Genomic DNA, 14090 nt, shown 5'->3' with positions numbered 1-14090 from the left:
TCATTCCCTCTGAAGCACCTGGCACTGTCCACTGTTGGAAGACAAGATACTGGGCTTGACAGACCATTACTGACTCCGTATGGCTGTTCTTATGCTCAGTAAAAATTACAACAGATGTTTGCCTTTGAGAGGATTTAATATGAGATAGTATACGGCCCTTTGTGACTACTGGGGAAGCAAGTTCTACACACAAGCAGTGACATGCAAAAAAGCACGAAGGGCTGGACTGAGAGGCAAAACAAGAGTTGAGAAAGGCAGTCCCCACTGGCGGATCAAATGAAAATGAAGTTTTGACACCAAGCTAGGAAATCAGTCAGACTGGAAGTCACATGATCCCAACAAAATAAACTTGTGCTATAGTAAAAACATAGAAAGTGCTATGCTAGAAACATAGATGTCATTGCTAAAACTACTAGCAACCATTTACTTATAAACATTTTCAATGATTATTTGCTATTATAATATAAATTAAAGAGCACAATGACATCCATCTGCTTAGTGTTGACAAAGGCAAATGATGAAGTGCTAAGAGTAATAAAAACATTTAAAAAACTAAACAATTAGAAGGAGCAAAACTCTATTTAAAATGGATTACCAGAAAGGGGGTGCAATTCAGGGAATTACAGCAGCAGATGAGACAAACCTGTGAACTGCTATGAGACTTTATGCAGACATATAAACTGGTAAGGGATTCTTTTAGGTACTCAAAATGTGTGACACAGTTTTGGGGGGTGTATGTCACTGAGAGACAGAACAGCTGCCTTGTGTAGGCATTGGGATGCCAGTGCCTTTAAGAACAGAGCCCTTAGAAGCAGGTGCTGAGCCGTACTGTTCTGAGGGAGGGGAAATAAAAAAAGCCTGCCGCTCCCTCCCCCCCCATATTTGTAAACGCTGCAGGTGGCTCAACCCATCACGGTAACTGGTACCCCCTCTGCACTTCCCTGTGCCAGGGTTTTGCCCTCTGCCACTGTGGTAGCCCCTCACCCCTGGCTCCTAACCCTTCCCATCCTTGATTTTGCCCTCGGCCTCTCTCCTGCCCCTGCCTCCAGCTGTTTGACACCCCCACACAGTCAGTTTCCACCTCTGCTCAGACACAGCCCATCCCCCGCCTCCGATTGGCTCCCTTTAACCTCTCTGAACACCAGCAGATTTTAATCCCCAGCAAAGGCAGCAGCTTCAAAAGATGTTACTGAGCGTGCTCAGTCTATTAGAGTACATTTATAGCAGGAGCCAAGCAGCGCACTCAGCGCCGTGCTTGCCTGCTACCCTGGTCCTAGCACCACAGGGAGAGCCTACACCAGCTGGGGTCACTGGGCCCGTGATCCTGCTGGGATGGGGGCGCCAAGCACCCTAGGCTCCAGCAGATGCCACACCCTAGTTATGGCCCTGAATAAAGTATTCCAAGGATTGGAGAGCTGTGCTTTATGTGGACTTAAAGTGAACCCCCACAGAAGAATGTCTCTAAAGTGGTTATGGGCTGGGGAAATGTGTGTTAAGTCGCTGGATCAGGGGGCATCAGTTTCACAAACTCAGACAGACACTGTCCTTTGTATAAACAATATCACTGGCTCCACAGCATGAGATGGAAGAATTGATCAGCTGGAATCCCTCCTCTTTAAAGTGCTACTTCTCTGAAGCACCTCTCCTAACTTACTACAGGATGCCTTCGGACACAAACTGGAAAAACAAGGAGACCATCCCAATTACCATGACTATGACCTTCCAGTGTTTAACTACTGATCTATTCTTTGTGGCCAAGAAAAAACAGCAGGTGATTAGCTTCAATATGAGTCACTGTGTCCCTGTAGTGCAATAATTCAATTAGACACTTAACAACCTTCAATCTGGTTCAGGATCTGTCTACTGCAGCAACACTCCCTCTGACTGTGGTTTCATTCAACCTCACAAGTTAAGTAGGGCCAGGCCCGGTCAAAACTCAGGTACTACAGGGAATAGTGCAGATGGTTTAGTCAGTGGCACTCAATCAGTGCCCTGGGATGGCATTTGGAGTCCCTGTGGGCAGTGAGGTAAGTTTTATAGTACTGGAGCTATCTCCCCACCTTACACCTGCCCCTTCCCTCCAATGCCTGTCCCCCATGGTCTGCTCAAGCCGCCTTTTAGCATAATGGCTAGTGAAAATATTCTTTGGGGAGACAGGTACAACTGTTGGGCTGGGCCTTGCTCTTTGGTGCATGCAAGGGTGGCTGTCTCTAGCCCAGCCTGGTGTGAAAGAGAGGACTGATGGACTGGAGAGCATGCCTGCCCCAAACTCACCCCAAAGTAGCAGCTTCTGTCTGACAGGAATGGGCTCAGCTGCCTGCTCTGGCCTTTTGGCTCTTACCACTCGCAGAGTTGCTGTGGCAGGCTCCTCTGAATAAGGGTAGGGGAGGGAAAGACGACAGTCATCTGACCACCCCAAGGTGAGAGGGGTGGTGCTTAACACTTCAAAGCGAATACAGGATGCAGATGCCAGGGCTAAAGGGCCTTGCAGGGTGTTCATGGGTGAGCCTCAGGGGACTGGGGCACTTGGGAAAGGGAGAGGAGAGCTGGTGCAGCCAGGAGTTGGGGGCAGTTAGGCTGATCTGTCCAGCAGATGGACTTGCAGCAGAAGAGCCCTTGGGGAAGGAAGTGGCGGTGGAATAGTGGGGGAGGCAGGGGTGAAGAGGGAGGAAGGGGGAAGGAAGTGTTTTGGGGATTAGTGGGTGGGTGAGTACAAGGGGTTTAAGAGGTGGGTTTATTGGGGAAGGGGGCTGGAGTATGGTGAGCAGTAGCGGGGGAGGGTTTGGGGTGGAGATGTGGGCAGGTTTGGCAGGATGATGTTTCATAGGAGTGTTTTGGGGGGGCTGGGTGATGGGGTAGCTTTACTCGGAGAGATGGGGGTTGGTGTGGCTGGGGGAGGAGGAGTGGGAAGGAGTTGGGGTGTGTTTATTTGGGGGGTGGGGTATCAGGAGTTTAAGCAGGGGCTGAGGGGAGGTGGGTGGGAGCAGGGTTATTTGGAAGTCTATGGCGGTGGCTGGGAGAACATTGTGTGGAGGTGCCAATGGCCACAGCTGGCTGTGGCGGTGTCTGACTCCCTCTGCAGCCTCTTCCTCCCTCCTCCCCTCTCTGTCTACCATCTCCCTCACTGGCACCAGTCCCAGCTCCACTCAAAAGCACGGGGGAGGAGGGAATGGACTTGCGGCTGCAGCTGGGATGGGGCTGGCTTGCTGGGCGCTGGCCACACCCAGGGTGGAGTTTGCCCAAAGCACCATGTCCCTGGGGCCTTGCACACTCACCTCACTGCCTGCTGCCAGGCTCCGGGAGCTCTCCCGGCTCATTCTGATGCCTGGCAACCTATTTATGTAATTTATTGGAACCTTGAGAACTGCCAGGTGACAGAGACCCGCTCAAGGTTTGAGAGACAGCTCTCCATCTGATCCCCAAGTGGTGCAATTCTTGTGTTTCACCCTGAACTGAACATTAAAACTATTTAAACTTCATATAGCTACACAGTTGGACTGTAACTTATCAGCTCCTGGAAGAGTTCACGATGTTGTGACTGTTCAATTTTATACCTATAGAATTTGGGTTTTGTACAGACTAATTTTGCACTTCTACAAATAAAGGGAAAAATAATAACCAGGCAGCTCAGGGACAAGCTGGCCCTAGCGTTGCCAGAGCTTTGCCTGCTAAGATGGGATGTATACACAGGCAGCAGGGGTGCTCAGATCTGGGGTTGCTAGGCTCCCTTTAGCCCTAGCCACCTGCACCCCTTGGACCTCTCGCACTGCAGCGTCTCCAGGAGCAACTGAGCAACACACATTTCAGAGAGGAGCACAAGCCTCGGAGGGAGTCAGTGGGAGAGGGGGAGAGGGAAATTCTGAAGTGCCAGAGCTTTGCTCTAGCCTAGATTTCAGGTGCCGGAACAGTGCACTGGGCCACTTTGGCAGCACCACTCCCTTGATGTTGCAACTGCAGGTGGTGGGTTTTTCAATTACATAAATCTGAGATGCTGACCTCCTCAGGTCACTGGTCTCATGGTGCTTTCTGCAAGGCCGGGGGCATTAACCTTGGTAACCTGGCAAACTCCAACTTGGGCAGTATATTCTCCCAGCCTAAACTGCTAACCTTCTACAGTTTCAGTTTGCTACATTATTCTTCATTTCCTGGCCTGAGCTGCTGCCCCCACCCCCAGAAATGGCTGTAATTCAGTGATGAATGAATCTATATATCCCTTTGCTCTTCTCCACTGAATCTATTTTCCAGTTGGCTTGAGACTGAACCAGGAAGCCGCTTGGGACTTGTTCCCCGGTATGGCAAGTAAGTGAAACCTTCGGCACAGTATGCAATGCACGACCTCATTTGTGTTAAAACACTCTGAAATTTCAGAAGCTGAAAGGGGAGGAAAGGTTCTGTGATGACGTGTTTATCTAAGGTAGAGGAGGGTCCTTGCAGTTAAGGCAATGGACCTAGACTCAAGAGACCTGGATTCTATTACAGGTTCTGTCACAGGCTTTCTACATCACTCTGTGAAAAATCACTTCATCTCTGTGCCTCAGTTTCTTAACTGTACAATGAGGATACTAATACTACCTCTGCCCCATGCTTTGTCTATTTAGGGTGTAAATTTACAACCTATTTAGGCTGTAAATTCTTTGGGGCATCTTACTATGCATTTATTCAGCACAAGGAGACTCAATACTGTAATGCAAACTAAATAACTGCAAAGGTGTTCGTTCCATTTAAATATGCAACTCTGGAGCTCTGATTCCCCCTCCACTCTGACAATTTAGTTACTGAAGACTTTGAATTGCTGGCAAATGTCTGAAATTTCTAGCCAACAGATCTAATGGTTGGCAGATCAACACTGAATCCCAAAGCTCTGCTTTTCCAATCACAAAACCACTGCAGTAGAACAGTGGAGACCACCACATCTTCCGGAAATCCCAGGCTTTAATCTAAATCAATAGGAATCACCATTGGCCAGTGCCAAAGTCATGAAAGCATGCCCTAAGTGCTTACATCATGCTCGAAACCCCTCAGCATTATGTAGCAAACTTATTAGCCATGTCAAACTGAAACAGGAAATGAGTTTGATTTTTACTAATCCACTGGAAAAGTGTAAATTCAAGTTGAACGTAAGAGCCAAGTGCACACTAACCTGATGAGCTACTGGGTATGCAACTGTAACCCACGCTGGAGAGTAGCTCCCTCTAGTGGCTGGATCACACAGTAGCAAACTCATAAGCCTATCTGAGTTTGCAGAGCTGGGTATTTTAGAACAGGCAGCCTAGAGGCTCACGGTTTCAGATCCAGCAGAGGTCTCAGGTTCGAGCTTTGCTGCCATTGACCCATCATCCAGAGACTACGTGTTCTTCAAAACCAGAGTAAAAAATGAGAATCTGCAGGAAGTTTTATGAGGATAGGCATGGAAAGCTTTTTCATCTATGACTGCTAGTTCTATCATACTTTTTCATTAAGTATCTTTTTACTCTGTCAGTTGTAAATAGCAGCATTATTGTGACTTATAATGGTATAAAGCAGTGGTTCTCAACCAGGGGTATGTGTACCCCTGGAGGGTACACAGAGGTCTTCCGGAAGGAATTGGGGGGGGGCGGGTTTACATCAACTCATCTAGAGATTTGCCTAGTTTTACAACAAGCTACATAAAAAGCTCCAGCGAAGTCAGTACAAACTAAAATTTCACATAGACAATGACTCGTTTATACTGCTCTATATACACTGATACGTCAGTACAATATTTATATGCCAAATTATTTATTTTATAATTATATGGTAAAAATGAGAAAGTCAGCAATTTTTCAGTAATAGTGTGTTCTGACACTTTTTTATTTTTATGTCTGATTCTGTAAGCAAGTAGTTTTTAAGTGAGGTGTAACTTGGGGGTCTGCAAGAGAAATCAGACTCCTGAAAGGGGAACAGTAGTCTGGAAAGGTTGAGTTTCACGGATATAAAGCAATTTTATGGTGATATAACTGTTTCCACACTGGGGAGGCCTGGTGGAGGGCGGGGGTGGGGGGGTTATACTGATATAGTTGAAAGGATACAACCTTTCCAGAGTAGACAAGCCCTCAGAATTTGGTAACAGAGGTTTTCCAAAGTTCAAAGGGTAAACACAGCCGTGACAGCTGCAAGAGAAAGGCTTGTGTGATGGATATCAAAATGCCTGCACCAGTGAGAAGAAATGAAGTTGGAGGACTCTCCCGCTCCTTAAAAAAAAATAAAAAAATTCACGTATACACAAAGTGGAAAACCAAGGGGAGAGGGGGGAAATCAATCCATTCCACAAAGCAAGCAGACAGCTGGTCCAAAAAAAAAAAAAAAAGACGGTGAACAGTAATCCCATCCCATCACTCATGTGACTAGAAAGCAGGGGGGAAAAGGTGCTCTTATCTCTATTATATTTGAGAGTCTGAAATGCTCACCTTTCTTTTAAGGAAAAGCTTTAAATAGAATCTCTTTTCTACTGGGGTAGTCTTACTCTTGAGTATATCCAGCAATACACATTCACTCTCCAAGTTCTATAATAATAATAATAAATAATAAATAATAAATAATAAATAATAAATAATAATCTCTATCAGTCCTTTTATGTTTATAAAAATCACTTACGATTTTCTAACCTCTCACTGTTCCTACAAATAAATCCTAGCAACTCCAATCACAAGCAGATCTACAGGCCCGGGTACTTCAAGGTGACCGCATAAAAGGTCGGGGAAAACTTTTTCTTCCTTGTAGGATTCCAATTCCCCCAAACACTTTAGCAAAGTTTGAGACAACAATTAGAGCTGCTTCACATCCTAAAGAATCTGAATGGAGTCTTGTGCCACAATGAGGCACCCCACAGCCAACACAGATGGAGGTTTGGAAAAGATTCCAAAGAAAACATGTACTAAGCAGCTGGTTTAGCAGAGGGAGGAAGAGACTGAACTGCTTTGCAGAGGGAAAGTTCACAATCTTCAACCACAACCCACTTCACAGAAGCATGGGAGAAGGTAACATCCTTTGCACCAGAATCTGGACTACCTTTGAATTTAGGGGACACAACATTCTCAGTGACTAGTCTTCAGCTGTGGCAGTCAATTCTCTCAATGATCTATCAAAGTCAAAAGTGCTAACCTGGAAGGCATAGTATATGGCCCATGTTTTTTCCACAGAGTTTTGCAAAGCAGGGGGTGGTCAAGTTTATTCTAAGGAGTTGAGCTTGACTGACATTTAGTCAATTAGTTCTGTATTGACTAACACGAAACCTGGTAGCGAGTACATTTTATCAAATCAGAAACAACCCCCCCCCTCCCCAAACCCACGACTCTTGTTTTAACTCAACTCAGAGGGACTGGCAAAACCAGCTGCTTAACAGACAGTCTTCTAATAAATGTTTAATTCTGCTAAGAGAACTTTAGAGCTACTTTACTACTGACTGGACGCATCATGCTTATATAGCATTCCCTCATAGCTGCCCAATCTCCTTGCTGCATTTGGAAATTAGACCAGAGAGTTGATTTCCCAAGGAATAATTAACACAGGAGGTGGCAGAAGAGCAGTGAATAGGGCACATCAGCATACTGACAAGACCAGAATAACCTAATAAAATAACCAAATTCTTCCTCTCTGGCTGGGACATCTGGGTTATGTCTACACTGCATAAAAAACCCGTTGCTGGCCTCTGCCAGCTTACTCAGGTTCACAGGGCTATAAAAATAGCAGTGTAGATGTTCGGGCTCTGGGCTGGAGCCCAAACATCTACACTGTAATTTTGTATCCCCACAGCCTGAGCCCAAGTCAGCTGACATGGGCCAGCCGGGGTGTTTTACCTCAGTGTAGGCATACCCCTGATCACTTCATGGAGGCTGGAAAGAAGAAGAAAAAACAAAATTAAGAGGGATAAGCATTTTGAAACCCTAAGTACTCTAGAGACCGGCTTTTGCATCTTCATTAGCTTTGATATTTTTCTTCCACTCCTTTTCAGGACTTGATGTTGCCAAAAGGGTAGGTGGCGGACAGACCAGGACTGGATGTTCCAAAGTGTTGCTATGGTTACTGTATCAGTACATGACATACTGGCAAAGCACTCCCCCCATTGGTACCTTTTTGCCTCCCCACTGCTCATGAGTCAAGAAATATGTTCCCATCTTCAATAATGCACGACAAAACATTCAGCCTCAAAAGTCATCACCATGCAACTGTCTCTCATTTCAGGACAGATGGAATGACACCTGCAACAGCACTAGCTAAATTCAAAACCAAGTGTCTTCACTGCACCTTTCATCCCAGCATCTCAGAATGGCATTAAACATTACACCTCACCACAGCCTTGTGGAGTAGGGAAATCTTCCCAATTTTGCAGATAGAGGGACAGACTCGGAGGTTAAGTCTAGGCTGCAATCACAGGGTGTGACCGCAGCGCAAGCAGACACACCTGAGTCAGCTTAGCTCTATCTAGTCTGGGTCCTGGAGCAGCGTAGCGGCTGCACAGGCTGGCGACATGAGTAATTCCCCAGGGTTCTGGGCAGGGCTGTACCATTGCTCTGTTACTCGAGTTCGCTAGGGAACGTGTACTCGATTTGCAGTCGCACCCAGAGACTGAAGTACAGACATACCCCAAAGAGGCTGATTTATCAGTGCTACAGCCCAGAGCTCCTTACATCTAGTCTGGGCTCCAACCATGCACCACTTCTTTAGGAACTGCCTCCAAAATGACAAAGGTCAAAAGACTCAGGTGTTCCCCTGGATATATCCATGATGAAAGTGGACTGTTTGATCATTTAAAACTGAAGTTTTTTTTTATAAGCAGCCTATAATCTGTGCCTAAAATGGATAATACACTAGTATATATCTGGTTCAATTAAGTGTAGTACTTAAGCACCACATTTATTTAATCCCAGACTGTAGTCATTTGCAGGACCTGTCCACTCTCACACCTACACAACTTCCTTTTCTTCCTCATTCTACATTATATAGCAGGTACCATAACTGGCAGGCAATATGATTCTCTCTTGATTCTCCCCAAGGCAAATGGAGTTGCAGCCCCACATGCAAGTGAGAATTTCCTGGTTAAAAACAACCTGCTAATGTATTAAACAAATCACGGGTAGGGTTTTTAATAACCAAGTCGCTTCTTGCTCTTCAGCAGCCAATAAAAATGCACTGTTAGCACTCCAGTACTAAACAACAGAAAGAGGTCCCAGCAGTGCCATTACTGCTCATCCCCTCAACAGCATGTCTACGTCCACTAATGCGGATGGGAGTTACGTACATATATATCCAAAGGAGACCAAACCTCAAAGTATGCTACACATGCACGGCAAACCAGTAGCTGCCTTTCAAAAGCCTTATACTATAACTGCCCTAACTACACCATCAAGACCCATAGACTCATCTCATGACTAGACGTCTAGCTCTCAGTCACATAAGTTGTCCATATAGGACTCCTCTTCTAAGTAACTGCTCACCAACATGAGTTAGTGTTGCACAATGGGGTCATATAATGAGGACGATGTTGTAGTACTGTGCGTGACAAGGGGCTAGCTGCATTGCCATAGGCCGGTCATGTAGGAGGTGCATGCACCTATAGTCCTTTACAGAACATTTATTGGTATTCTGGTGGAAGGTATGTTCAGAAAGCTAGTCGCAGTTTTAAAAGAGCTGTGAGGCATAATCAGAACTGGTCTCCTCCTGAAAGTTAAACAGGAAGGCCTGACGCATTCCCACTTTCATCCAGAGCTAGGACAGGTTCTCTAGTATTCCTGACTCTCCCAGTTTTGCTTACCTTGTGAATGGAAACCACCACCAAGATGCTTCCTGCTCCAATCTGTGTATGTAGCACTGTTTGAGAGAAGCTACCACCGATCTGACTTGGACATCTGGCAGAGACTCTCCTGAGTGAGCCATGGTGGTTTTTTAAACAACCAAAGCCAAGAGTAAACCCAAGTGGCTTTAAAATGCATCTGAGCTAGTCATAACTAGCACCATTCCACTAAGATACGATGCATGTTTGCAAAGGACAAAGATGGCACAATGCACTATTGCTCCCAACAAGCTTCAGAGTAACTCTGCCTTGATTTTTCCAGACAAACTGAAGCAGCTCTTGTAAGAGAGGCTCAGAGTGGAAGGACTGTAGTCAGCATAGCCACTCTGCATTAGGTGACAAGGGGAGAAGATTCATGTGGTACATTATCCTCATCACCTCCATTATGTCAAAGATTGACAGAGTAGCCCAGCAGTTTCTGAGGTAATTATCACCTCTCAAAATCTCCAGGTCAGCAGCAACAACAGTTCAGGATTTTGGTTGGAGTCTGGGTAAAAAACGATAACCAGAATGAAAAAGCAAACATAAGCCCCACTAACAAAGCTCTGCATGCTCCCATATCTAATATACGACGTGAGCAAGGAGAATGAAGAATCCTACGCTGAGGAGCTCAGGGGAAAAAAAAATTGTATACGTATTTAAAGTCATTAATCGCAATGCAAATCTGAGTGTGTTGGTCTCTTCTTTGTTTTCAGGGGCACTCAGACAGCTGCGTATTAAAAATGAAAGTTACAACAAAACAAAAATGCAAATTTCAATAAATCATTAAGCTAAAGTTCTAAATGTTTATCTACAAAAACAGACGTGCTTTTTTATTAACTGTTAAAATGTTTTGTAGATATTATGGAAGATTAAACCTGATCACTGTTGAGGAAGTTTTCTCTTTACTTCATATAAGAGGAGTAATTTGTTCTTCTGTATCACAAACAGAATTTTTTGGAGCAGAATATATGGAAAGTCATAAAGAAGAGACTGTAAACATAACCCTTAGCTGCTGCCATTGTGTTGACAGCCGAATAGGCCCAGAACAAGTGAAGCTTTAAGTAGTGTTCATTAATAAGGCAGCTATGGGGAACCAATCTTATTGGCTTCGCTCCACTTCCTCCATTGATTCCTCCTACCCCCATGTTTGCAACTGTAACATAGTGGCAATTATTATGTACAGGTTTATTGAAAGTCCAATGTCTGGACACCCCTGGTTAGACTCTGCCAAATACATGTAGTAACTTGAACAAGGAAATAAGTCGGCTAATACATGCAGCCAGGACATTGCTCATAATGAAATCTCTTGACTTTGTCAGAGTGGCTTGGAAAGAATATGTCTGCATTGCTGAAGGTCTACACTTCAGTCTACAGGTGGCAAAGAAAGGGGAAAAAAAGCCATGTTTATACAATTCATGACATTCATGGTGCAGTGCTGCTACACAATGCCTTCTTGAAAGTCCATTGACTGGATGAAAGCACCAGGACTCATTCCTCAGAGTGACCCCAGAAACTGCTGACATTTTCCCACACAGCTATACAATACAGACACAGACCTTTACCTCACTTCACAGCCCCTCAGCCCCATTCATAAGGATACAGGGGATCCCTGCCCCAACATGCATCACAGGTATTCTACCCACTTTTTAATTTTTAAATCACACTAAACATTCTGCTTTAGAACCACATTTTGAGTGTGGCAGAAAATTATCTCCCCCCAGTGTCTGATAACCAAATAGCACTTATTTTATGGCAGAGGAATATCTCTATCCAGTTCAGACTCAATGCACTTATCTAAAAAGAAAGTAAATATTAAAATATAGGGAGGAGGGGGAATGGTAGGACAAGTTGCACCTGATTGCAATATTTATAGGCTGAAATCTATCCGAGTCCTGTATTAAGACAATTGCTGCATTTCCAGATGGTACGGATGAGGAGGATTCAGGAATCACCTGGGACTTTGCAGTAGCTTGCTTTGTCTACAGAGCATGAGGCAGAGTGTAAACGGATGTTGAATACAGCCTGGGAGGCTGGCTCTTTAAGACATAATTTGAAGCGCACTCTTCTCTATTAAGACTTTTGAATATATTAAACTACAAACAAATCTCTTTGCTTCTTTGTGCAGGTAACTCAAACATCTCTGAAATGCTGAAGTCCTTGAAGTACTGTACTGTTTACCTGCTAAGGTCTGAAATTAGGCTGCAACACCACTAAGATTCACAGAAGTTCCACCCTGGCTTATGTAAGAAGAGATGGGACTGATGATTTAATAAATAAATAAATAAATAGACAGACAACGACTAGGGTCAGCAAACATGTGGCCTGATATTTAATGACAGTAAACGGGAACGTTAACATGGTATGCAGCCTAAAACTGCTCCCGAAGGCAACAGATGTGACATGATCCTTCTGACAGCTGTGACAAATTCGGTTTCATTTGCTTGAGAGCCAGCCATGTTCATTTAACTACAATTACTGGCGCACCATGATCCCCACCCCAGAGACTGCATCCAGTCATCCATCCAGGCAGTGAAATAAAGCATCTTGTACAGATCAACATGTTTAAATCATTCCTCTGTAACCACAGCAAAACACTCAAATCTTCAAGACAACCAAGTGCGTATGCATGTCTGCAGATTCCAGAGTTGTTTAGCAGATCCTCTATTTTTTCAGCAAATAGGGCACAGTAAGACCCATTTTTAATATTTTGAAATATTCACCCATCCACTATGCATCTGACTTATGAACATTGCAGAAAAACAGAACAGTCCATGCTCTCCTGTAGGATATATTCTGGTTTCTGACCTTGTATAATAACTGGAATACTTTGAGATGTGCAGTCCTTATGTGTATTCCACCTGAGGTGCTCCATGAGCCTAAGATCAGAAAATTTGTAATTAGCAGTGTCCGTTCTGCACCTGCCCTCCTCTCCTCCTCATGCTCTGAGCTGAGGATATTAGGGGCAGTGCAGACCAACGACTTCTTCAGTTCCTTCTGAACCCTTAATAACAACAGGATAAGGATCCACAGCAGAGGTGAAGGAGGACAGCTGGTGGAATGTACATGGGGGACCACACATCTCAAAGAACTCCAGCTACTGTACAAGCTAAGTAACGAGTCGTTCTTCTTCAAGTAACAGTCCCTAGGTTTATTCCACCCGAGTTCACTCTCAATTAGTATTCTCTGAGGAGGAAGGTGTGAGGAACCCTTGCTGTACCACAGATTGGAGGATTGCTCTGCCAAAGGAGACATCTGCTGTAGGAGCTTGTACCAGGGCGTAATGTCTTGCAAATGTATGCAGAGCCCCACATTGCTGCATTACAGAAGAGGAGCATCTCAAAGAGAAGCATCCAATGCAGCCTGAGCTCTAGTCAAGTGGGCTCTTATACCATGTGCAGGAGGGGCCACTACCAACTCGTAGCAAAGCAGGCTGCATCCTGAAATCCATTTAGAAAGTCTCTGTGGTGACTGCCACCAGGAAGGCAACCTTCATAGATAGATGAAAGAAGGAAGGAACGAACATGAGGCTAAAGGCTCAAATGGGAAATTTTTGCAGGTAGGACTAGATTAAGGTCCCATATCAGGGCAGGTTTCCACACTGGAAGAAAGATTTACAAGACCTTATACTGTAGTCAGACAGGCGAAGACAAAATGGTTGTCCACCAGAAGGTGAAATGCACTAATAGCTGCTATGTGCAAGGAGCCGAGATACAACCCCGACATTTTCACAGAAAGGAGATAATCCAGAACAGCAGAGATCTTGGGACCTTCTGGAGGTAGCTGATGAAGCTGATGCCATATAGAGAATCTCTTCCATTTTTCTGTATAGCATTTTCTCATGGAGTTTTTACTGCTATTGCTAAGGATGGAATATACAGGCACTGAGCATGATCGCTCTAAGTTCATCAGCCATCCAAATACCAAGCTGCCAGATGGACAGAGATTGGATCTCGCCTCTGTCCTGGGTCAATAGATCTGGAAAGAGCTGAATATGGATGAATGGATGCAAGCCCATCTGGAAGATACAAGTGAGCCAGGACTGCCTCAGACACCTGGGAGCTATGAGGACCACTATCATTTTGTCTTGTCTGATCCTCCTCAGGACTAGTGGTAAGAGAGGGATGGGCAGAAATGCGTACATTAGGGGTTATGACCCTTGTATTCAAAATGTGTCCCCTCTGGAGTTGTGGCCCTGGAGCGGTAGGCCAGGCATTTTTTGTTTTCTTGAGATGTGAAGAGATCCCATGACAGGAATCCCCACTGCTAAAAGATGCTCTGCACCACTGAGTCACGGTCTCTG

At 44.9% G+C, this 14090-nt stretch overlaps 1 protein-coding gene across 27 annotated transcripts in view; it reads right to left on the bottom strand.

Annotated features, from left to right (window-relative positions):
* Positions 1-14090, bottom strand: part of MTSS1 (MTSS I-BAR domain containing 1) — a 175064-nt gene that overhangs the window by 73292 nt on the left and 87682 nt on the right. Inside the window, exon 1 of one of the 27 annotated variants that reach the window (XM_043539118.1) lies at positions 6426-6616. The exons of the other annotated variants lie outside the window; for them this stretch is intronic. The gene's annotated coding sequence lies outside the window, so the exon portion shown is untranslated. Of the gene's footprint in view, positions 1-6425; positions 6617-14090 lie in introns of those variants that run through there. 27 annotated transcript variants of the gene reach the window in all.

This window comes from Chelonia mydas, chromosome 2, assembly GCF_015237465.2.
Source record: "Chelonia mydas isolate rCheMyd1 chromosome 2, rCheMyd1.pri.v2, whole genome shotgun sequence".
NCBI classification, from domain to species: domain Eukaryota; kingdom Metazoa; phylum Chordata; order Testudines; family Cheloniidae; genus Chelonia; species Chelonia mydas.
The sequence above is the reverse complement of the archived record's forward strand: the minus strand, read 5'-3'. Positions and strand labels throughout refer to the sequence as shown.